This window comes from Stegodyphus dumicola, chromosome X1 (genome assembly GCF_044657685.1).
Source record: "Stegodyphus dumicola isolate Sdum_Otavi_A_Nest chromosome X1, ASM4465768v1".
Classification (NCBI taxonomy): domain Eukaryota; kingdom Metazoa; phylum Arthropoda; class Arachnida; order Araneae; family Eresidae; genus Stegodyphus; species Stegodyphus dumicola.
Genome location: NC_140780.1, coordinates 51,149,314 through 51,176,833, shown reverse-complemented (window position 1 = coordinate 51,176,833; position 27,520 = coordinate 51,149,314).

Sequence of the window (27,520 nt, the reverse complement as noted above, 5' to 3'; positions counted from 1 at the left end):
AAAAAATTTAAAACATTTGATTATAAGTATGATTTGAACTATATCCATCACTGTTTGGACATAAGAAAGTCAGGTTTCCCAAACATTTTATCGACAGCCTGATTCTCAGGTTAATGAGGATGATAATTACTTATTCATTCCCCAATGAGGATGATCATTACTTTACTATTAAATTTCAGTCTTGTACCTGTGATGTTTTTTCAAAATTCACTTCTGAAAATAAGAGAATTTTTATAATAACCTATTATCTTTGTACGTATCATCGTTTGGTAGTAAATTTCATTTTTATAATTATCGATATATATTTATCTTAAAATTCATTTTTATAATATTTCTTTCCATTAATTTCTTATGATTGACCTTTAATTTCGAGTTACTTTCGGAAAACTGAAAATGAAACTGAAAGCGTATATTTGAAAGTAGAAAAATAAATTTTGCATTTTAGTTGGGTTTATTTTCTTATTTTTAATAAAGTGAAAAATACTAAAGCGTATAAAAGTTGTTCGCACATTTCGGAAAGGTAACGTCCATTGCACTCTGCAATTTCAAGTTGATTTTGATCTCGGAACCCGCATGATAAAAACAAAAAAACCCAGCTCCAACTTTAATTCCACTGGTCGTGAATTCTTAAAAGATCCTACACGAAACCTGGCATTTTTTAACATCAGACTGAGACATCTGTATTCTTAGTTATCATTCTGAGCAGAATTCTTCAAGATATTATCCAATAAATGAGCAGAAGTTATTTGAAACTTCTTTTTGATATTACAGTTGTTAAGAAAAATTTTAAATTACAGACCTAATATTTCATTCTACTTTTTAATTTACAGTCGAGCATTACTATTTTGTGCATTTTATAATTTGTCGTAATTACGTAACCACTTACTGTTAAGATAAAAAAAAAACTTCATTCTTCTTTTTTAAGTCATTAAAAGCCATATGCTAAGCAGAAATGCATTTCTTTCTCATCATCTGTTTGTCCCTAAACGTATAAAGATGATCCTGAAAGGAATTGGTACTTCGATGCAATTGAAGCTCTTATTTCGCTTTATTATTTTCTTCTTTACGATATATTACACTCGTGGTTTTTCTAAAGATATCTCAGTCCTTCATATTATTTGAAACTTATAAAATATGTATTGCAATATCCATCCTGAATGTCTCTTGTACACATTTAATGGCATCCGAAGTAAGCCTTTGGTATATCATCAATACAAGATGGGCATGTATACATTATATACAATCTCTGTGGTAATTACACTCATGTCCATAAATTAAGGATAATTCGGAGTCACGCGGAAATCGAACTCTAAAATAAATATATCACCTGTAAAATCACTACACACAACTTCAAGGATCATATGCAAATTTTAGGAAGTAACCAGATAACACCGATGATACGTCAGAATGACGAGAGTGTAAGAGAGTGATATATAAGGAATACAGGCAAAGAAGTAAAATTATACGCAGGCGCTTTATAAGCATTTCAGTGCAATAACCGATTACTTATGACACAAAGGACGCATTTGGATGATTTTTTACGTGGTAGAATTATCGACTGTCTGGAATGTGGGCGTACCCAACTGGAAGTATCAGACGAACTTAGAATTGCCCAGAGTGTCATCTTCAGGTTTTGGCAACGATTCCAAGATGATGGTAATGTGAGTAGACGTTACAGCACAGGTCGCCCCAGAGTTACAACGCCGAATGAGGACCGGTATTTGGCAGTTACTGCCAAAAGAAACAGGCGGAGCACAGCCTCAGACCTGTCTCGTTAGCTCTCTTCAGCCACTGGTACGACAATTTCAAGGCAGACCGTGTAGAGACGCTTAGGGAAGATTGGTCTATATGCTCATAGACCTGTCAGATGCATTCCACTTACTGCAACTCACTGTCGCCTGCGGTTAGCCTGGAGTAGAGAGCATGCATTGTGGACACCGCTACAGTAAACTTGTGTGATGTTTTCCGACGAGTCTAGGTTTAGCTTGCAGTCCGATTCTCGCCGGACTTTAATATGGAGAGCTCCAGGTACCCGTTACCACCAAGAAAACATCATTGAACGACACCGTTACGGTGGTGCAGGAGTGCTCGTTTGGGGTGGAATTATTCTGGGTTCCAGAACTGACCTGCATGTTCGAATTGGAACCATGACAAGCCAAATCTATCGTGACGTCATTCTGGAACAACATGTACGTCTGTTTCGGGGCGCCATGGGCGTACAATTTGTGTTTATGGATGACAACGCCCGTCCTCACCGTGCAAACATCGTAAGCGAATGCCTTCAATCGGAGGATATCACCCGTATGGACTTGCCAGCATTCTCACCAGACTTGAATCCAGTAGAGCACGTGTGGGACATGCTTGGCCGACGAGTTGCAGCCCGTCAACCTCTTCCTACACGTCTACCGGAACTTCGGAGAGCATTGCGTTTTGAGTGGTGTAATATCCCCCAAGATAAGATCGATAATTTGATACTCAGCATGCCTAGGCGTTGTACGGACTGTATTGCATCGTCTGGGAGACATACAATGTATTAACAATCATACCAACCATGTAATCTTGTTTTTTTGTAAATAGGTTTTCTTTGTAATTTGCTCCAGGGAGAAAAAATCGCTAATTTTTTTAATAATATCAAACATATAGCATCTTTTTTTGCTCTTTACGTTTTGTTTAATAAATAAGCTTTACAAATAAGTAAAATTTGTTTTGCTTCTAACTCTTCCTTTGCCTGATTTTGCATTATCCTTAATTTATGGACATGAGTGTAGAATAAAATTGGTCTTTTTTATAAACACATCATAACCAACTGGTCAGTCCCTTTTTCACCAAAACATTGCTTCAGCCCTAATACAATTCATTTCAAATGTTGCGATTCCCAGTTTTACTTACATTACGCACTCGCACATGGTAGATAAAATTATTTTACAGGCTATTCGACAAGCGACTTGCAAGACTTATCTACTACAAAGGTCAATCGCCAAAGCACTGTAGGATTTGCACAGATTTTCGATGTGGCCTATTAAATATCCCCACAGGGTAAGACCACCTGGAGATGCGTCAAAAAAATTTATGAAATATTAATACACTTAATGTGTTATAAAAGGTAATTAATAGTGACAACTGATGCTTGTTTTACCGCTCTAGTGGCATTATTTTACAGTAAAACTTTTTCTTGTATAAATTTAGAGCAACTGATGCAACTACTGTTCGTGCTGAGTATCCGTAGGTGTGTTTAGGAGGTTACTTAAAACACAGAGCGTTATAGAATATTCACACTATTATTATTCACATTCACTATCTGCTTTCTGATACTGCATTACCTTTCTCGATGCTTTTAATTACTCTAGATCACATAGCGTGAAACTTGCAGTTGAGTGTTTTCAACAAATCACAATTGATTCTCTATATATGTTCTTATAATTCCTCTCTTTCCTCGAAAAGTATAGAGTAACTTAGAAAATACGATATATTACAGAGCGTTATGGAATATTCAAACTATTATTATTCACATTCACTATCTGCTTTTTGATACTGCATTACCTTTCTCGATGCTTTTAATTACTCTAGATCACATAGCGTGAAACTTGCAGTTGAGTGTTTTCATCAAATCACAATTGATTCTCTATATATGTTCTTATAATTCCTCTCTTTCCTCAAAAGTATAGAGTAACTTAGAAAATACGATATATTACAGAGCGTTATGGAATATTCAAACTATTATTATTCACATTCACTATCTGCTTTTTGATACTGCATTACCTTTCTCGGTGCTTTTAATTACTCTAGATCACATAGCGTGAAACTTGCAGTTGAGTGTTTTCAACAAATCACAATTGATCCTCTATATATGTTCTTATAATTCCTCTCTTTCCTCAAAAGTATAGAGTAACTTAGAAAATACGATATATTACAGAGCGTTATGGAATATTCAAACTATTATTATTCACATTCACTATCTGCTTTTTGATACTGCATTACCTTTCTCGATGCTTTTAATTACTCTAGATCACATAGCGTGAAACTTGCAGTTGAGTGTTTTCATCAAATCACAATTGATTCTCTATATATGTTCTTATAATTCCTCTCTTTCCTCGAAAAGTATTGAGTAACTTAGAAAATACAATATATGAAAATAACAATCAAGTTTCTTGGAAAACATAATAAATTACTTATATTAAGAAAAAGTGGGAAACTCGGGCTTTTAAATGCGATTGTAATTTACAATAACTATTTGAAAGTTTTAAAAAAAAAACGAGTTTTCAGTCTGGATTGGATTTAGAAGGAAATAAATGCTTGTCAAATAAAGTTGGAAATAATAAAGCCTCTATGATTAAAAAAAAAGTTTTCTTAAAATTGACAGTCAAACAGCAATGCTTCTCGTTAAAATTGTTTAATCTACAAACACGGCAAGCAAATTTTGATATTCATTCTCAAATAATGATTTTTTTTAAACTAGAGAGAAACTGGGATGGATTGCTAAATCTCGAAGTCGGATTTAAATTCATCATCTATTCTGAAGTGTTTTAAGAATATGAAAACAACTTAGCTAAACATGCTTCCAGTGCTTAAAGAAATGAAGTTATTAGTAAAAATTAGAAGGGAAGAATTAATTATATCGAAAGTGAAAGACTACGTTTAGTGCTTAATAGAATGTTTCTGTAGATTAAGCACTTTAATACTTCTAAATTAAAACAAACTTATAATATTAAAGTTTTTGCTTAATACGCTAATTATAATTTATCATTACTATTGTTAATATTAAATAATAATAGATTATAACGAATTATAACTGATTGAACAGATATCTTTTATATTAAAAGTATTACTATATTATTTTGCACCATATCTTGAAGAATATATTTTTGTCTTTAAACACAAAACTAGAAAAGCAAAGCCAGTCTTATTCCAGTGGTTAATCGGTGTTAGCCATTTTTATCTCTATTTTATCTCAAATCTTTTCTTAATCTGTATAATTTTGCTATGAAAATTTCGGTAAAATACCACACCGGTGCAATCGATAATAGCAACCGAAATAAAGATTTCTTTTGCTAAATTTGTTCATTACATACTCAAGCAGCTCAAATTCAGAGCATAGTTTGGGTCTAGTTTTTACACAAACTTCGCAGATAAATAAAGAAGTAAAAAAAATTTCCATCTTATAATTTTTTAACGGAACATCTGGATATTTATTGATCAAGCATTCTTTGAGAATTTAAACCGAACCTATCATTCATTTAGCCGTCTCACCATCGACAGAGTTTCCCAAGCTACACCTCATGAGGTGATGGATATCGCTTACTCAAGCAGAGATAAAAAATATAAAAAATAATAATAAAATAAAAAAATAATAAAAAATAAATAAAAAAACATAAAACCAAGCTTTACATGGAGGTCGAGAACACGCTCTTGGTTTTAATTAGCAGTCGGCATCAGGTAACCCGGTTGCGGACACTTAGCCGGCAACCATTAGCACTTAGCCGACACGTACATTTAGCCGACATGGGCAGTTAGCGGACCGAACATTTATGTGGCACGGATGACAAGTATTTTCCCTTTCTTGTGTTGTCAATGGTCTTTTACGATGCTTTCCTTCGCATATGTTTTACGCCGGTAGTTTTCATGATACTTGTATCATTCCAACGCCATTTATGATTTTTAATGCGCTGATCAATTTGCGAAGGGAAAAAAAAGGTGTTGCCCTTCTGAAATTTCGAAATTTTTCCCCTGTAAACGTAACCGTCAGAGCTGTATTGTTTTAAACCATCGCCAGCGCATATCTTCAAATAACAGCATCTGAAATTTCATTTCGACTGGTTGGGCCGGTAGGCTGCTATTTTTCAGATATCGCGGAAGTTGTATTTATAACCACCCTGTATAGGAAATACTGTGAAACAAAATGTTTAACTCTGGAAATTTTCAAACTATATTTATAGGTATTTTACAGAAAAAGATTTGTCTTTTCACTTTCCTATCCCTTACATTATGCTGCTAAAAGAGAGCAATTTGTTAAAAAATAAATAGCTCCATTTTGGAGCTTCCAGCCTTTTAACAAACCGTGAATATATTAACTGTGCAAAATACAGGTTATATAAATTTAATAATATTATTTTATTCTTTAGCGTACAATAAGAAAAGTTATATTTTCTCAAACACGTTACAATAGATACTTATACTGAAAAATGCACCTCTAAAAATAAAAAGTAAAAAATGTAGGGAGCATAACAGTATATACTAGGCAAATAAAAAGTACATTTTGTCCTCATGAATTACATTTCAACATAAAATATAATAATAAAATAATTGTAACAGTACTGCCATAATACTATTTAATCTTTCGAAATTGCTCAGCTTATTCGTAAGTTCAGCTTTAAGACAGTGTCTGTATTATCAGTAAAATTCTTTGTTCGGCTCGGAATTAAAATCAAAGATTCCATTTCTGATTTTAATTCTTGCTGAATTTTAGCCTATTATGTCAGTGTAGTCTGACATATGTCGGCCAAACTGAAAGAGCGTTGAAATTTCTTGTCAGAGAATATGAATCTTATTTTTGAAAAGAAAAATAAATAAATTTTGATAGCTAATCACAACTGGACACTTAATCATAACTTTCATTTTCGATCTACAAAAATTATCCTCAGAGCTTCTTCGGTTAGTAAAATGGATTTCTTTGAACCCTTTCACATTTTTTTAGTTAATGACATTAATATTTCAACGCTTTCAAAATTCTAATATCTTAACTTTTTCACGTTTCATTTTTATTTTCCCCGACAGATCACGCGGTATACGTTTTCACTTTACTCCGCTCATTTCTTGCCACTCAAATTCGTCTCGCTCTTCAGACTACTGAAATTTTCTTTTCCTGTTCTGAAACAAAGAGACCTATGTCTAATTGTTTTAGCTATTGATTTCAAAATCTATTCCAAAAGAATGTTTCTTTTCTGTCTTATTTTAAAATCTATAGTCTCTTTAGCATTAAATAAATACAAAAACGGGGTACTTGTCTATAAAGCCTTCTCGTTTTTTACCTTAGAAACAGCCTTTTGTTGGATAAATATGCACAAATTTTGCTAAAAACCTTGTCGTAGGCAGAAATAAGAGCTCTTAATGCAAACAATGCGTAATCTTAGAGGCTTTACTTTGGACTTAAGAAATTGCGCATTAAAAGATCTGCATCGAAAGGTATGTTTGAAAAATGTTTAAAAGGTAAAGCTGATTTGTTTCCTGAGACAATAATAATCTAAATTTTTCATTATGTGAAGTCTTAGTTGAACCTACGTGATGACAGTCTCTTAATTTCGCAGTTGGTGCGCTTCCTGGAAGAATATAATGGCGATAAGGGTATTTTTGCAGTATTTATTTTTCTTGTGCAATATCAGCCAGTTGCACTTAAAATACTTCTCATAATTTTCTATGGCAAATTACTATCTTATTTATTATTTAAACTTTATGTTTATTTATAAACTTTATGTTTATTTCAATTTTGTTTTCCGATTCATACATACGCAAGTAACTTTTTATATTAAAACAGTAATAAAAATTAAAATTATCCTTGTTTTTTTTTCATTGTTATTAGATGAAAAATCTACATCGTTTAATGTCTTTTACTAAGAAAATCGGTATAAGTGTCTGAAGGAATATGGAAACAAAAATTAGCAATACTAATTAATTGCTATATAAATCCGTTATTATGAAATATCGTGCATCTTAATATCGTTAAACAATGATGAATCTTGAGGGGGGGAACTTAGCAAAACTTCGCAGTCAGGATAACTAAGTATTTCTCTGTTAGTTAAACTAAAACAAAAGTAAACCAATCTGCAATGACATATGTTACAATTAAATTTAAGTTGATGCATATGGCGCTCTGATGGCCAGTATGAAGGCAATTTATTTATCACGTGACTGCTGCGACCAGAGACGATTTGTGCTTTTGCCGTTATACAACGATTGATGATTTGGACTCGCTTTCATGGAGACTTAAACCCACTTAGTAAATTAAAAATTCCTAGAATGATTTTAGTTGATAACTATCATAAGGTTGAATTTATATGCCTTTTGCGATTCATCTGATAAGTAGCATTGTGAAGTTGTTTATGCCAAATATTGTTCTGAAGAAGAAATCAGAAATGTAATTGATATATGCAAAACCAAGAGTTGCACCACTTAAAGTATAATCTTTACTAAGACTAGAATTATATGCTGCATTATTTTTAGCAAAGCGTCTAAATGCCTTGATAAAATGTTTAAATGCCCCTGCTAATAAATGTTTTGCATGGTCAGATCCTACTATCACTTTATTTTGGATTGCCTCTCACGGAGATGGCTTACTTTCATAGCCAGTCGAGTGTTAAAAAATCAAATCATCATTCCTGAGGTGAAATGGGATCACATTCAAGGTATGGTACTAGAGGCTAATGAAGTAACTGAGTGCTATCAGTGGTTCAATGGACCTTCCTCGTTGCAGAATTATTATCTGGAATCTGCGTTGAATGAAAAAATGGACATTAAACTGCGCAAACAAGAAGTAGCCAAGGAAGAATGAAAAAGCATTATTTCCAGTTCCGCTAAAATTGGTGATGATTCTTTTCTTTGCAAATTTTCATCTTGGTCAACATTATGCCGCATCGTTACTTATTGTTCAAGATTTATCAAGAACTGTTTGAAGCACTATTCTAAAATAAAGGATTTCTTGTTAGAGAAGAATTGAAAAATGTTTTCTTGTAAGATAGTAAGAACTTTACAACATTCTGAATTTGCTGACGACGTATCAAAGAGTCGAAACTCTGTGAAATCGAGCAGCCGGATACTATCCTTAAGTCCATTCCTTGATGAAAAAGGATTTATTCGTGTTGGAAGACGATTAAGGAATTCGAACATTTTGGAAAATAAAAAGCTTTCCATGCTCATCCCTCAAAAACATTCCATTTCTAAGCTCATAATTAGGCATTTCAAGAAATATATCTGCATGCACATCCTGCACTTTTACTTTCTGTAATAAGACAAAATTTTTGAATTGTCGGTGCTAGATCTGAAATAAGAAAAATCATTAAAAATTGTGTTGTTTGCTATAGACCTCGTTCCCAGGTTGCAAGAAAAAAAAATGACTCATCTTCCAACGTCTAGAATGTCAGCTTCACGAGAATGTTTTTGAGTCAGGGGGATTTTTCAAACCCATACATGATAAAATACAGAGCAGGCCGTGGGCAAAGTGCTTATTTTAAGTATTATATTTGCATTTTAGATCGCTTTACCACGAGAGCAGTTCATCTTGAAGTCGTCAAAGATCTTTCTTCTAAGCGTTAAACCTCTCTCTAAGCATTCCTCTTATGTGGAAGCATTAAAACGTTTTATAGCCAGAGGAGGAAACCCAAGAGAAATATTTAATGACTGTGGGACGAACTTCAATGGTTCTAGCAAAGAAATACGCTATGCCTTCTTGTTATATGTCAGAAAAACGGACATCTCCAGTCTTTCCTGACTTCAGAAAATGTGAAATGGAATTTCATTCCGCGGAAGTGGAAATCCGAGGTAAAATCTATGAAGTATCATCTTCGATGATCAATGGGAGCAAAGATTTTGACTTCACAATTCTCGAATTCACAACCTTGTTAACACAGGTTCAGGCCTATATGAACTCGAGAGCTTTGTATCCACAATCTGATGATGCAAATGATATTATTTTTCTCATACCTGGACACTTCCTCATTGGTACATTTCTCACATTCTTGCATGCAGAAAATTTAGAACAATCGAAAAGCATTCTTGACTGGTGTAAAGTGAGACAACTAGTTTCCAAGATTTTTAGAAAAAATGGAGCCGAAAATATCTCTTTGAGTTGTAACAAGTGGAAGAAATCTCAAGAAAATTTGTCTGTAAATGACTTTGTCCTGATTGATGTAGAAAACATCCCACCTCTTCTGAGGAAATTGGATAGAATAAATCGTGTAAATACCGGATAGGATAAAAATATTCGAGTTATGTACATTCCAACTTCCAATGGAGAAATTAAAAATTAAGAAACCTAATATTAAGCTGTGTCCTTTGCCTCTCAGACATTGTGACACTGTGAACTTTTAACGTTTTAGAACATTAACTTATTATACCTTTCACTTTTGTTATTATGCAAATTTTCATAACTTGTCACTAATATTTTTTATATTTTTAGGTCATTTTATATGTTCCTTTGAAGTTGTTGAAGTGCTTCAAGGGGCATGGTATGCTATTTAAATTTAAGTTGATGCAGATGGAGCTGCTAGTACTAGAGCAGCTATTTTTAGTTTATCACGTGACTGCTCGCGCTTTGGTGACGAGAGTAGATGATTTGTGTTTTCGCTGCTAATTCGTAATGTACTTTTTTTCAGCTTGAGAATAAAAAACGCTATTTGACACAGTCCATTGCTTATTATTTCTTATTACTGTTATTTCGCATTGCATCGTCAATATGAATAAATACCGATATGTAAATCACTGGTAATAAGATTTTCGTCACATCGGCATTTCAAAAATCCCAACTATTTGTTTCATAAATTCTGGAAAACTAGTTTCATAAATTCTGGAAATTTTTTGATGAATTCTAGATTGTCCAGCAGCCTTTTTATGTCTGTTATTTCTCCTAGGTGTTACTTTTCAATCTTTATTCTATTGCTTCATTAGGAACGCATTCATACATAGTATATTTCAGGAAACGTTTCACGAAAATACTGATCGGTAGAGGACTGAAAACCATAGTAGCTCCCAATGAAGTATGAAAACCATAGTAAATCCCAGTGAAGTCTGAAAACCATAGTAGCTCCTAATGAATTCTATGATTAGACTGAATGGCTTAGCTGCGTAAGATTTTGATTTTTCCCCCTTTGGGTATAACTTATTTTGCCCTCCACGAGGACATCCCTCCTCGTAAGCCTTGTATACTTACAATATCTGGTCAAACTAACTCAGTCTCCCAAGTACAAATACAAAAATATAATAACAGGGAAAGCTACAAAAGTTTAACATAATATGAAATGGAAAAATAATCAGTTTAATTCTTGAAATTAACTCCTTTTGATAAGATAAAATAAATTGCATAGGATTCTAGAAAAATATACAGTGAAAACATCAGTGGTTCCATGTGAATCCACTCCCAGCTAAAAATTAAGTTAACTAACCTATTAGTTTTTAAAAGGCTCCCAAAATGTAGGAGTTCGTCTTTTCCCCCCAAGTTATGTAACTTTCCAACTAATTGCAGGGAAAGAAATTTATATATCCATATATATGTATTCAATTTCAAAATAATTTAGTTGAATTGCAGGTGATGCCAAGATCTTATAAGAGAAGAAATCAAATTCCCCAAAATTGCAACACAAAATAAAAAATCACAAAACTGATTCAAAATGGAAAGAATAGTAAGAGATAAAGTTATGAAGAAATGGAAAAAATAAACTGAAATCTAATTTCAATTAATGCAGCGAAAACATGATTCTGGGTTCAAGAAACTAGAATCTGAATATATTTCAAATAACATCATAAGATAAGGAAGTCGTAACAAGCTTCCGTAGATAACACAGGAAACAAAAGTATGATTTTGTAAATTAGAAATTGCTGCTGAAGACCCCACAGATAGTCACATGTTTCAAATCCACGTCACGTGTTTCATAATATATACTAGTCACGAAGTTAATAAGGCTACTCATATACTGAAATAGAGTATGGTATTTAACGTATAAATAAAAACAAACAGATGTTTCGGCTGAAGGAAAGAAGACAATTATAAGGACTTTTGCAATAACATAGTTAAGAATAGCAGAACTCAGAAACTTACAGAGCAAACAGTACATTTTTATTATATACTACTCAGTATTTCTGAACACGTCGGTAAAAATGTCTGAGTTAAGCTAATGAAATAGGGTGCAAAATGTGTTTTTCAAAATATCAGAAATGTATTTTTAAAGGTTGCGGTGAAACAGATTTTTGCTACTAAAATAACTTCAATCATATTCATATAGTACCAATAACTGTAAAAATTATGCACTGCTGGTTCAAATATTTTCAGACAGAATGTCGAACAAATTAGTCTATAGTTAAATCTTCAACACAAGGGATAAATTTTTCTTCACACAGGAAACGTAAGGAATGCTGATAAGAAGAGATGTATATGAATTTTAGGAAGCAAAAGTTTCAAGAATGCATATGAAACCACAAGACTGTATTTAGTAAACGTAATAACTTAAAACATTTTATATATCTGTAAAAAATTAAAGTCAGAACGTACAGTAAAAGTTATTGCAGCTAAAATGTACATTAAATTAATAAACACTAAAGTTGTAATGATAATTAAAGGATAAATGGACGGCATACATTAAAATGCAAAATATGAGACTTACTGCTTATGTAACTCTCCTGACTTATTTCTTCATAACTAACAACTCAGCGTCCAAACGATGAAATGCACTCTCTACTTGAAAAAGCAAATGACACTTTAAGGAAACGAATAAACTGAAACAAAGCAAGATTTAGTTTTTACTAATATTTATTAAAACGAATATCAGATTAACGAAGCAAAAGAAAGTAATTTTACAATTTGATAATTAGTTTAAAATTGTAATGCAGGGTGTCTTAGAAAAATGTTGTTTCTGAACATAGAGTGAAATGGAATGGCTTCGAATACAGAAGACAAATGTAACTGAGGAATCATGTTAGTGAAGGTTCAAATGACGATCGTTGTCCAGGCAGAACTGATAATGCGCATCAAGGGAATGCAAACGTCACGAAACAGGTCATTAGGAATATCGCGACATTGTCTTTCAATTTCCAATTTCAATGCATCAATTGTTCTTGGTATGGTGCGATAAACTTTGTCTTTGAGATATCCCCACAAAAAGAAGTCCGTGGGCGTGAGTTCTGGGGAACACGCAGGGTATTCAATGGTACCCCTTCCTCCAATCCATGAGTCTGGAAAAACTGCATCGAGGTGAGCTCGTACATCGCGATGGTTCGTCGTCATCGCCAAAGATCTCTGAAATTTGTAGACTGGAAAACTTCTGAATAACTCTTACCAGTGAGAGTTCCGTTTACAAAAAATGGTCCAATGATCCTATGATGCCCAATGCGGATATCCCACACAACTCTGTTACTCCTGGTAAGTTTACATGATGTTCAAGTGTTACATGAGGATTTACAGGACCCCAGTCCATGCAATTATTCAGATTAATGGAGCCATTTAATTTCAATGATGCCTCATCGGTCCACACAATTTTGTGTGGAAACCCTGCATCTTCTGCATATTTTGCTAGGTACCAATCACAGAATTGAACTATCCAGTCAGGATTGTCTTCGTTGAGAGCAGGGATTAGTGTTGAAATGTATCATTTCCAGTGTAGATGCTTCATGATGCGATAGACGCTATCTTTTGAGATGTGGGTTTTCCGAGCAGTTTGTCGAAGAGATTTCTCTGGTGATCGAAGAAGTGTTTCCTGCCACGTGCTCTTCTTTTCCAGGGCTCGTGGATGTATGTGGTCGTCTAGAATGTTTCTTAATGATGTTCGTAACGGTTCCATCTGCTTCAAACTTGTCTCTAATGCGAGCAATGGTCCGGCCGGTTGATGGCGGTTGATTTCCTGCCGTGCTGCAATAAATTAATTACACTTGCAATTGGAAAAAGGCAGCATGTTAGAGACAGTTAAAGTGTGAGTGCATTTTTAAGACACCCTGTATAGATTTTTCGTGAAACACCACTAATACAACTTTACAAAATAGACTAATACAATAATGACCTTTAATAGTTAAATATAAAAACTGAAAATTATGTTTGTTGCTATATGTAGCATTAATGTTTTACGCAATTTTAGTTTTGGATGCTTATGTTTTCCTTTTCGCCTTTTTTACCAAAACATTATTAATCAATCCAAAAATATGAAATACAGAGTTAAAGATATTTCTCATTCTTTCTTGCGCTCACAAATCTTTATGCGACGTACGTCTCATTGTAACGTTTAAAGGCTACAGAAGATTCCTTTTCCGTATTATCGTCATGCGATGATTTATAGGTGCTTTATTTTTTACCACGATATTTTCTATGACCATGTTTTAAAAACTGCATTGATTTCAAACCGCTTTATTCTCGACGATGATGTTTTATACACCTATATTTTTCCCCTGCTTTTTTTTTCTCCGTGATTTCCCCCTGCAAAAATAATTTCAACTTTAATATGCCTGTAGTATTAAAATCTTTTCTTGAAATAAAATTTCTGTTATGTCTCTTTCTCTTATCTGTGTTTGAGCTTCAGATGAAATAAAGTTTATAATTTAGTTTGTTATATTACATGACAATGCAATAGTAATTGGGTTTGTTAGAAAAAGGTATAACTCGAGAAAAGAGAGGCAAGATTTTTTAGACCAATTTAATATGGTTTACGGATGAAATAACAAAACATTAGAGTTTTTTCTCAATATTCATGTTATTTATCAGAGAATTATAAACAAAATCTTTCCTTATTTATTTCTTTGATTTCAAACGCTTAAAATATTATTTATCAAAGACACTTTAGCAAAACTACAGCTTCAATTAAACAATATACGCAATATAATTATAGATCCATTGAATTGAGTTTTCCTTTTCAAAGGAAAGAGAGCATTCATATTCCTTGTATTTTTCAGGTCTTCATATTCCTTATATTTTTTGGTACGCAAGATTGATATCTACATTATACATCTGAATGGAAATGAAGATTTTTAAATGTTTATAGTTTAAAGCTCTGAAAAGGCGAAGAACTGATTAAACTAGGAAACCCATTTTATGATTATTATTAGAATCAATACATTTTGGCTCAAATTCCTTCACGCATTAATGAAATGTAAAATGATCGCAAATAATTTACTGTAACCAATTTTGAAAAATCATTTCAGAAGACGTGAAAACTTTTGAATGAGGTTTTTAAATAAAACTACATTTTTATTTTACATGGTGTCATAATTAAAAATGAGGTAGAATCATCTCATCGATAAATGATTCAATGCGTCAGATGCTAGCTTATTAAACCGTAAGTTGACCAGTATGACTTTCATCCTGTAATATTTGAATATATCTGTTACTAAGATAATTCAAAATGGATTCGATGTATATATAAATATTTTCCTACCGCATTGCCAGAGATAGGAATATAGCCATGGACTACAATAATTTTGCAGTAAACTGTGCTTGAAATGTATCAAAGATAGTAAAATATAAAAATTAAAAATCTCAGTTACATCACAGTTTTTTATGTCGCAGAGTCGAATAATGTCAGTAATTATTACGATTCTTATCGAGATCGTCAGTTACAGAGAAAAGAAGCGACATCTGATGGAATTCCCATTTCATTTGTCAGTCGCTCGGAGCGTCGTTTCTTTATTACATCATATACAGATAAAATTTTTAACTTCCGTTGGATGAGGGATCATCAAAATATTATATAAATACGATCTCAAAGTTGTGGGAAATACGTTATTTATAATTCATTTGGAAATTGAACCTTTTCTCTCTCTTAGATTTCTAAATAAATTCTATTTTTCCGCTGATAATATTACAAATGCTGAGATGAAATCTAATATTCACGGTCGTTGACGTCATATCTATATCTACCTTTTTTAGCCGACTAGTAGCCAGATGAACGAATACGCTCAATCATGAGTATTTTACGATTAACAACTATTTTTTATATGTATTACTTCATAATGACTTTCATTTCAGTAGAAACATAAAAGTTCATCTCTTACTCGAGAAAGTTGCAAAATAGTGTAATCGGTACGAGTATGTAACATATTTAACTTTTCTTACTACTGCGTTGATTTTAATTCTATAGTACTTGACTTTCTTTTATATTCATGCAATATGCAACATCACGTAGCCTGTTTAAGCATAACAAGTTTAGTATTAAAGACAATGATTGGCCTGACAGAAAAATTTAAATATTCATTCCAGGAATTTTTTATATTACTCATATCAATATTAAAATACAAGTAAGGTCGTTCAGGGACATCTCGACACCTTAAGGGAATATTATGAGTAACTGGTTGACATTTAAGGATTTTATCATTTATTTTTACAGAAAATAATTATTCCTGTATTAGTAACACATTATGAAACTTTGGCTTACCTGATAAACATCATAGGTCACATAAATGCAATTAAAAACATAAAAGCCAGATTTTTTTTATTTTATTTTTTTTTATTTAATAAGGACAACGCACTATGGAAAAGAAAGATTGACGGACTAAACACATATTAACAATGCAACAATATATATCCTCCCTTTTAACTATGAACATTTGTTGCATGTAAACTGGGGTTCATTCCCATTTTGTACACACGCCTCGTGGAACCACGTACGACACTCTCCAACACATTTCACCCACTTCTGTCCGGCAGTATCATCAAAATAGTACCCACCGCACTCGCCACAGTAATTTTCACTGTCTTCGAGATCCCTCGAGGTTCTGGGTTGAGTTCATCACTGACGTCTAGGTCCCTGTGTTGGTGTTTTACTGCGCAGTTGACTCCTGTATTCTGCAGATGTTATAATGGCTGATTCTTGTTTTTTTCTCCTATTCCGTACAGAGTGGTTCTGTACTACCGGTACAGGGGATAATTCCGAAAATGATGTAGAAGCTGATCCAGTAGATGGTGATGATGACCTCTGGAGATTATCCTCTTCCTCTACCATAACTGGAATGGTGCCATTTGTAGTAGACATGAATTCATATTCAAACACATTGTCTTCCAAAATATCGGGATTGTATGGATATATTCCACATTTTCGAAAGCCATTGGCAAAATTGCCTGACTCGACTGTCGAGATCTCCTCTTAACCTACTGTCGAAATCTCCCCGAGTTACACATTTCTATGAAAGATGGCAGCACCCTCCTCTGACTGGCTATGAAAACATTTTGCGTAGACATCCATGTTCCTGAATGCCTGATCTCACTAGCCAGTCATTTGAAAATCGCCAAAAATCAAAGCCATCGTCCACATTTATCATCGTTATCAAAGCCAATCTTATACTTTATGCATTGCAAACTGTGAAGAACTTACCTGACAGATTATTAATATTTATTTTCTTGATTAATCTCTGACTTTACAACACTTTCGATTCACAATGACGCACTACACTCTTAAGTTATTCCAATACAGTGGTTTCCATATGCGACACCAGACATCTTAAAGATACCTTCCTCAGAACACTTCTTCAAAATTCTTCTAAAATAAGGGTTTCTGTGAATGGAAAAAAATATAAACATCTAGAATGTCTTAAAAGTTACAGAGCAATTTGTGGAACTTATTTATTGTTTTTTATGATAGCAAACTAGATGACTTTCTACGGTCCAATAATAAATATGAAACTAAAAATCTGCTATACAAAATAACAGTATCTATGTGCATATGTAGGGATAAGTACTCCTGTATGGAATAGGACTTAGGTAATCTTAATGTAATATTTAAGTCAATGTATCAAATCTGGCTTCGACTACGAACTCAGCTTAAGGCTTTCAGCTTTTATCTGATGTGGGAAAAGCACTATAAGGTATTTCTCCCGCCTTCTTAGCATGCCTTCGTAGTGTAGTGATCTGTACGCTGAGCGCGTATGCCAGAGGTCCGCGGTTCGATTTCCGGCGAAGGCGTTGCTCAATTTTTCATCACTTCTTTCAAAATACCTAATGTCTCTACAGCTCATGTTAAGTTCAAACATAGTTGGAGCCCATCTACCATTGTTTCCTTATTTTAAGTAAAACAGTATACAGCTTTCCGTAACGTAAAAGCAAGACACATCGAGATTTGTAGGTAGCTTAATTAAGCAATAATTTGCTAAAACATTCTGCGGATTTACAACATTACACGGAAATATGAAGGAAAAAAGCCGTTAGAAACTAGGCGATGTATTAAGACATTACGTATTACATTAGATGCTGACTACTGACGGTTTAAAGCGGCACTACAAATTAATAGTCCCCTCTTCCAGTTATTATTTTATTCTAGAAAATGCACCGAAAGATCTAGCTTCAAAACTAGTTTCGTGTCATTCAAAATCACTTAAGGATTTTTTTGCCTAAATTACAGGCTTCCTTCGAGTCTGTTGACTCATGAAGAAAGAATGACAGTTTTGAATTTACAGTGCAATGAATTAATACTTCTTTTTTCTCCCTTTAAGGATATATGAAACTGATATGTTCTGCTTCCAATGAAATTCTCAAAACATACTTATTCAGGGCCAAAATGATGAAAGGGCGATTTGCTTACCTTTAGTTGATTATTCCATTATTTTATGTTCATAAAATTACTGAATAAATTTATAATTTATTCAGAAAATTTAATTTATAAGCAATTTTAATAATGCAATAATAATATTTATTTTGATTATTATATCAATTTTACCTCATCTAATGCTTAGAATTAACAAAATTAAAATTTCATTTTTTTAAACTTTTCCATGATCAAATTTCCTTTTGCTTTGCGTTCCAGTTCATATGCAGATCTCTGGGCTCATATTGGCACTTAAAAATCATCAAGCATATATTTAGCTTTTCCGTCCGACCTAAATTGAGTAAATAAAACTTAAAAGGGAAACTAAGTGGAGTAATAGATAATTTTCTGCTTACTTAATTAGAAGAATTTGTAGCATTACAGGGCAAAATGCAAAAACAGAAAATGTTAATATATAACTTCATTTATTTCCTAAGACACAGAGTACGGTAACTAATTTTGTAATTAACAGCACCCTTTGAATATAACATATAATATCATTGTCTCTCAGAAACGTAATAAAAACGCATTAACACTAAGATTAATTAAAAATAAATTAATTGATTTATTGCATTAGAAATCTAGCACAGTGAACGGTACTAAATCTTAAATCACGAATTTTGTTAGTTTAGTACTGATTACTTATATTTTGAAATGACAGCTTTTCTAGATAAGAATCTTAAAGTGTCAATAGAAATTATGCTTCCTTTCGTAATGCAGTACAACTGTGTATCGAGTGTAAGATAGGCATTTTTATCTTGTCATTAGGTCGAATTATACCTGATTGTACACAAAATGTCTAGACGTAAGAATTAGCATTTTTTTTTCTAAAGCAAGGAAATCGGAGGAAATTGGAAATTAGTACAGTAATCATATAGATAATATGATAAAAATCACATAGATAATATGATAAATCACATAGATAATATTATAATCTTATTTTAAAATTTTCATTTTAAAATAAGATTATGATAAATAAAAACTGATATCTTAATGATTATGATAAATAAAAACTGATATTACATTATGCTTTTTATTCTAACCAGGGTTTCTTAAACTGTTTTCAGTTGCGACCTCTTTTTAACAACCTGGGGGTCGCGACCCCCAGGACCCCATAATATTTACAAAAATTTTGTGGCACCCCATAGGTATTGCGCAAATCCGACACACGCGTGAGTGAAACTGTCAATTATTTTCACTTGTACTGTAATATACTATTGCAGTTATAGGTCATTAACTTTAATTTCTAATTTTAAGAGATAGAACAATGTGAAAATTTTAAATAAGTAACAGACGAAATGACAGCATCACATGCAAAGCAAGTTAAAATGAACGTTTATATTATAAAAAGGCGTCGAAACGTTTTCGTTTTTTCCTTTGTCTGTATTGTCTTTATCTATTTTCAGATGCTTTGTGTAAACATATTTGGTAATTGTAAAATTATTATAATAAGTTAAAGAAATATCAAAACTGCTAAAATTTTTGGCGGCCTCCTGCTTTAGGTCCCGCAGTTTACGAAACCCTGTTCTAACGCATACTTAAAGCAGTTTTACTTCGAATGTAATTCTCACATATACCACGTGGAACTCTAAATCATGTAACGGGGAAAATATTTCTTTAGTAAAATATATATGTATTGTACAGTCAGAGTTGCATTTCTTAAAACGTAAATGTTAAATTTGGAGGTCATTCATTAAATGGATGAGAGCTATAATTTTTATCTGCTATAAATATTCAAGTTGTTAAGTTGAATTAATGCTTAATTTATCAAAATGAACTTCATAAAGTTAAATATGCCAATATGAATATTATAATCCAATCCAATTCAATTATTCAATTTTCCTTTGTTTAAGTTATTCATAGGTTTCAACGAAAACTTTTAAGGCATCACCAATATTCATTAAACTCAAGAGTGAGTCTAATATGCGAAATTCCTTACAGATTTTTGAAAATCCTCCAAAATTTCAATATGTATATATTGATATCAATATGTATATATATAAGAATGTATGTAAAAAAGAAAATTATGTGTGGTATGAAATGTTTAATTGCTATGATAATAAAACCAAAAATATAAAAAAGAAGCTAATCTGATTTAGATTTATCTTTCAAGAAACAACGAATAAGAATCAGATATATTAATTTCCTATTCATTTAACAAAGCTTCTGAGTGATAAATCCCACGCACGCATTATTGAGTAAGACTAAATGCTACCGGAAAATTGGAAAATAACCATCCGTGGTCTCAGCTCGAATTAAAAAATACCTACATGGTAGACTGCCTGATAAACAAAGAATAACTTAATCACCCTGCAGTCTAGCTGCTAGGAAAGTTAATTCAAGTATGGAAGAGCAGGATTCTCAAGAAAGTTCTTAATGCTTTTTAGAAATACTTCAATAAATCGCGTCTTTTTCTCGGTAATCTTGACATAGCTAATAAAAACATGAATAGTTTTTAAAAATCAGTTAGCATTTAACAAATTATATCTCTGGCCGTGAGAAGAAAATGCAAGTATATTGGTGTAAAACCAACTGCTTGAACAAAGCTATTGAAGAAAGAGGGATTACAGCTTAAAGTGATTTAAAAGAAGCAATGAATATTATGAAAATATTTTTAAAAGTTCTAGGTAATATTTTAAAATTTATTATCATAAAAATTAAAAACGTAGCTTGTAGATGCACCTCCTTTCTTTTCTTATCTTTTACTATATGTCATCCGTATAAAAACTGCGCTGTTAGAAATCTGCGAGAAAAGTAGAATAAATGGCCATGCTTAAATTTTTACTGCTGGCGATTATAAACTGCCATCTGTCTTTTCATATTTTTCTTTTTCGTCATTGTCGTAGCATTTGTACTTCTGACATTTAACAAAGTGTAGAACTGCGACAGCAATTTTTCATCCCAGATCAGTTCGAACAAAAATTTCTTATTAACGGAAAACATGCATCATCCTCCTCAAACAGAATGCAATTTAATATCCAGACAAGCAGAAACCATAAACAATATCTAGTGGCGTACACTGAAGGTTCAAAAATTGATAAAATGGTGGGTGCTGCTGCTGTGATCGAAGTATCTCCAGTAAATTACACTGCACGGCAGGAGCACCTTTGGAAAAACAATAGCCTTTTCCAAGTACAGTTGACTGCTATATAAGCGGCGTTCTCCTATTCTCAACTGAAGAACTTAAACACTTGAAGAGCATAATTTTCTCAATGATAGACAAACAGCACTCCTGGCTATCAAAAATCCAATGAACTCCTCGCGAATAACAGAAAATATTAATAACATCTTAACCCAAAACGAAATCAACTATACAATATCCTGAATAAAAGGGCACTACGGCCATAAAAAAAATGAGAGAACGAATGAACTTGCAAAGCAAGCAGCTTAAATGCAAATAAGTTCATTTTTCAACATCCCTCCCCCTCATTCTCATCTTAAGTATAAACTGAAGAAAACAGCACTGGAGAGCTGGCGACAAGAATGGAACTCCGCCCCAGAAGGAAGGAGAAACACGATTTCTTCCAAAAAATTACAGAGAAACTAATCATTTCCAACCCGTTTCTCACCCAGTATGTAACAGGTCATGACCCTTTCTCCATGTATTTGATAGAAATAGTTCTTGTAGCATTTGCATACGTTGGGAACAAGGAGATCCAGACCACTACGTCTTCCAGTGCCCAATAACCAAGGAACTTCATGTGAAACATTCTCAAAATGCTGATTGGATATTGAAGAGACTTATCATTAAAATTCCAGACTTAATTAACAAAATCAACAGTATCGTAAAAAAACTAGCAGCAGAAGGTAAGTACTTGTTTCAAGTAGCATAAAAGAACATAAGAACATTAAACTGTTATTTCTAATAGCATTGTTGACCTGTTACAATATCCTTAAATGAAATATGGTTTTAGGACTTTATGTTAATGCATTTTATTTTAATTATTATTAATTGCGTTATGGCTGTATTATTTATTTAAAAGTATTTTTATAAAGACTGTAATTAGGACTATAATTAGGACAGCATTTAAGGCAATATTGTTGTAGGACTAAATTTCACGTATTACTGTGCAAGCAAGAATGAATTAACTTTATCAATATACCAAGTAATATTGTAACAAGGCAAGTAACATTTTGCGAAGCTCCTGATCGAATATTCAGTTCGAATGCTCAAAGCATCCGTTGGGTGTCCAAGATGGTTAGTTGATAAAGGCGTCGTTACCTGGTGACCAATTGGGGGCGAACGGATTTGGATACCTGTACTTCTGAGGTAAAAATTTTGCTTCAGACGAGAACCGAATTCAATGCCTGTCGGCACTATCACGGTATCAAACAATAGCTTTAGCTCTATTTTGTTTCTCTGTATGTTTTTCAAGGTTCTGGCCTTCTCTATAAGTGCCAATATGTTTCTAAGCGATTTATTAGGCTTAAAAATAAAGTTCTAAAACACTGCTGTTATTCTCAAAATACCAATGACAAAAATGTATTTTGTGTGTCAAATTGTAACTATATCTTCCTTCTCTTGCAAAATATATAAAAATTTTGAAGAAATGAGTATGTTCTCAGTTTTGAAAATCAGCAGTCGGTGGTACCCTGCCTCCTGTTGTCATACAGTCTCTCGTAAAACACAGCGAACATCAAGTTTTGCTACAAGTTAGAAAAATTAGCAACAGAGACCTACTAAATGATCAAAACTGCTTTTAAGACAATTCCTAATCCAAAGATCACGTGTTTGTATGGAACGCTTGATTTTATAAGGAAAGGAAAAGCAATTAATATGCCAAAACAGCGCGCAGCCGACCAGTCCTTAAGTCTAACAAAACTGCGGAGAAAGTTAACTGTGCGCTCTAGATGGAAGTTCGCGATAGCTTGCTGAAAAAGATTCATCATGTAACAGAGCATTTGTAAGAACATGGCGCTTTGTTTCTCCTGGATAACTCACGACACAGTAAGCATTGACAGTGACACATCTAAATTCTTTGTACGACTTCCTTAACAGTTCTTCATGCGACCAGCAAGTTTCCCAGGCTCAACCATCTACCTACTCCTTCACTTTCTTCGGCTTCTGTCTATTCCACAGACTGAAAATGTCATTCAACGAGCAACATTTTATTAATAATCATAATAGCAAAATTTAATAGTATTTCGGTAAATTATTTCAAAAACAATTTTAAATATCTGACGGACGATAAATATTTTGTATAAAGAAGAGAGATTACTTTGAATAATCGTGAATACAATATATGAATAATCGTAACTACAATGTATTCAGTAGCCTCTAATTATTCTCGAAACAGGACAATCTTGGAACTTTAATCTTAAACCTTGAATTATTTTATTATTACCTTCCTTTTCTGCCAGCTTTTAGTATCTTCCTAAAAGCTGGCAGAGAAGTTAAAAGCTAGGTAAAAGAAACAAATTTTAAATTAAGGGGATTTAATCACCATATTGTTTTTATTTTGTAATCTTCCAAATTAATAAACTGATTTTCACATTTTTAAGGTTGTTTTGTAAAATTAAATTTTAGTTTAACTTTTCTCATGCATTTTTATTTTGTTATGATAAATATAATTTTCAATAGAACGTATGTTCTTATTTTTCAAGTTATTGTAAAATGAATTAGATTAAATAGGAATGTTTTTATAGCTAAATGTTTCTCATGAGTTTATTCATTTCTAATATAAAAGCTTGTATCTCAGAAGGAGAAAAATTCAATATATAAATGATTATACATATACAGGATTAAAAATCATTCCCTGGCGATAAGTCTTCTGTTAGAATACACGCTTTTAAAAGTCAGCGAAGAAAACTATATTATGCTATTATACATTCGAGGTTTGTTCACTCCTTATCCATGCAATATAAATGATACTGACTGATGTCAATTGTGTGCTGCACAGAGAACGTCGGTCTGCTTTCATCGCAGTTCTGTGTAAATTGTTCTAATACCGATAACGTATTACAATATTTGCTTTCAACCGTAACCAAGGGAATTATTATGGGAAATCAGGAAAATTTTCACATTTTTCTAGCTGACGACTGCGTTTCCATATGTTAAAAAAAACAGTAATGTACTTTGTAGGGTTTATATTTATTTTAACTAACATTTATTTTAAGTTTAAACTATCTTTCCTGTCAAGCCTTACTTTCCCCTGGAACTGCCAATGCCAGAGTATGTAAATTTTTAGTAGAACGCGCAAGGATTCAAATTATCAGCGGAAGTATTCTGAGTTAAATAGAAAGGAAACGAGTTCGAAGTGGGCTTTCTTGCTTCACGAGTGTGGAGGTGGCTAGTTAGAAATTGAATAACCACGCGTTTCGGCTTGTGTGCTTGCCTCGGCAAATTGTTAATCTTTCAACGTGGTATTCAGAGGTTGCTGAATTATCAGCGGTATTTTAGAACGCGGTGAGGTTAGTTACGTTTAGAGAGCCTCGTAGTTAGTCACTCGTTATTATCTTTTTAGTTTCTTATTTTTATTTTACCGCCGGGTCGGCGTAGTTTGTGAGCGTCAAGAGCACGCAATTGTAATGTCTTAAGTTGAATAAAAAGGGACTTAAACCCTTAGCAAGACTCTGTCTAATTTCCAGTTTCAGCAGTCACCACTTTGTTGCGTGCAGGTTGGAGGCGCGCAACTTTACAACTTCATTAAATGTTTAACAATAAATAAGTTTTCTAAAAGACCTTGTAGAGAGTTTCTCAATAATAAATATAATATCTATAACTAACGATTTTCATACTCGCGATATTTGACGAATTATGTATGCTCAACTGTTGGAAAGATTTTAAACGAGTTGCAAATAGGTTTAATCTGCTCCTTTAAGGCCATTGTGGTATGTGGAAAGATGCAACGCTAACCATAGCTTAAAAAAGTTAGTTTAATATTATAAGTAGCTGATAAAATGCAGAAGAAAGATTTCGAATTATGTATTCTGTCACAATAAATCTTGATTTTATACTTCTTAAAAAAATGCTAAGCTAGGATGTTTTATGGAAATGAAGCACCTCTTCTACTGAAGCATGAAAACACTAACCCTCTTTCTTCCTTCTAGCTCGAAAACGCTCGAAACTGAAGATTAAGTTAACAAGAATGTTGTATCCAATGAGATTTCAGCTAACACTAAACACGACTCTAGAGAAACTGATTAATAGTTGACATCAAAAATCATTACATCATGCACATTGCTCGTCGAAATGCAAGGATACTGAGAAAAATAATTATTGAATAATAATACTTATTGAATAATGATTAAAAGTAATTTGAACAAAAGTACTATTAAACACAAATTATCATGTTCGCCAGTTGATTAATGGCAAACTATTGAATTTAAAATCAAATTTATGTAAATTTAAAAATGTTGGAAAAAATCTCACTCTCGTCTTTTGCTATTAATATTTCTTCAATGTGATGTATGGTCATCACAGAAAAGCAGATATTAATTTCACAGTAAATTATTGGCCTGTTTTGTGGAATTGTAAGCTACTCTTTTTTGAAAGTATATTTCTCAAATCCTGGAAAGCCTGGGGAGCTATTTTTGAAGCTACAGTAGCGCACTTTCGAAATCTGACACCAACATAAGTTGACTTGTGTGTTATTGAATGAGATGGAATATGATTAGCGCAAGTAAGTAAATTTTTCGTAACTTAATTTATGCAAATAACCCAAAAAAGTTTTAAAACTGAAATACGTCACAGATATAAGGATAATTCCGTTGAACTGCTTTTAATTTTTTATTGTATCAATCTTTGAAAACCATAAAACAAATTGCATCGATATATACGACTTTTGCTCAGTGAATTTATACACGAAGAATTAAATATTGCAATATTATTGTATATAATTACATATTTTAACAAATTCAGTATTTTAAGAATCAAATTTCTCAAGTGTTAAAATTTTTTAGACAAAACTAAGGCCAGTTATTTAAGTTCAACAAATTTAATAAGAGTGCCTTTTAGCTAAGTTCTAATTTTCTGACTACGTTATTCCGAATGCATAACTTATGACTATTTAGTTTATTTTAAGTATCACGTTGGGTTTTTTTTAATTTGCATCTTTACTATCTTTTTATATATAATCAAGCAGCTCGTTCCTTCCAAGAAGTTATGTATGTAAACGTTTATTTAAAAAAAAATGGCGTAGGAGTATAAATAGGTTTTAATAATAACCGCAGTTGTCGGTTGTATGAAAAGCGTGAGTCCGAGTTTGGGCCTAAGTGTTGTCTGCGTGAACTAGTTGATACAGCTGTGAGTAATTAGTTGCTGGTGAATATTGCTGTTAATCCTGGCCAATATAGAGCTTCCAGAAAAGTACCTGTCCAAAACTGTAAGCTGCAGTTGAAAGTTTAAGACGTAAGCATTCAAAAAATTATGGTTCCTCTTAGCATATAATTAAATTGTGAATTTTATCCCAAAATTAATGCAGAATTAAGTAGTCCGTTATCTGCGATACAATTTTATATTAAAAGCTCAGGTAGAGAATTATTAAAAATCTAATTTAAATTTTATTCAGTATTCTTCTCTGCAGGAAATTTGACATTTTACTCCCATTACGATAACTCGTTTACGGCAGGGTTTCTCAACCGGTGGTACGCGTACCAGTGGTGGTACGCCAGAGAAAAGTAGTAGTATTTGTTCAAGAGTGGTGGTGGTAGTAGTACTTTGTAGTTGGGGTACTAAAGGTTTTCAATTTTTGTTTAGATGGTTCGCGTTAGTCAAAAGTTTGAGAATCGCTGGTATACGGAATTTATTGACACCTAACCAGAATCTACAGGGCTGACTGTATGGTTACATCGTAACACTTTCAAATCTAACAAAGATGTCATAAACTGAGCTCTGTCTATTAGGTAAATTATATATAACATTTGCAATAATTAAACACTACTTATTTTCTGATTGACTATAAATGTGTCGCTTAACCTTCATGAATAAATAATAATTAAAGAAGCAAATGCAGACGTTCGTAATCGTGTTAGTTTGTCAACAGCAAATCATGATTCTCAGATGATTAAATAGAAGTTATGCGAGACTGATTAAGTATTTCGGATGATTAGTTGGTAAGAGCAACTGTCCCAAAAAAAGAAATCGCGCGTTCAATATCTAGTAGCAGCATAAGCCGCGAACTGCTTAAAGTCTGTAACAAAGTTTAACATTACGAGGGAAAACTTCGCAATGAAGACAAAAATGAATGATAAAACTACTGATTGTAAAGAAATATATTGAACCGAAAGATAATATATTATAAGAGTCACTAGATTCCTAAACATAA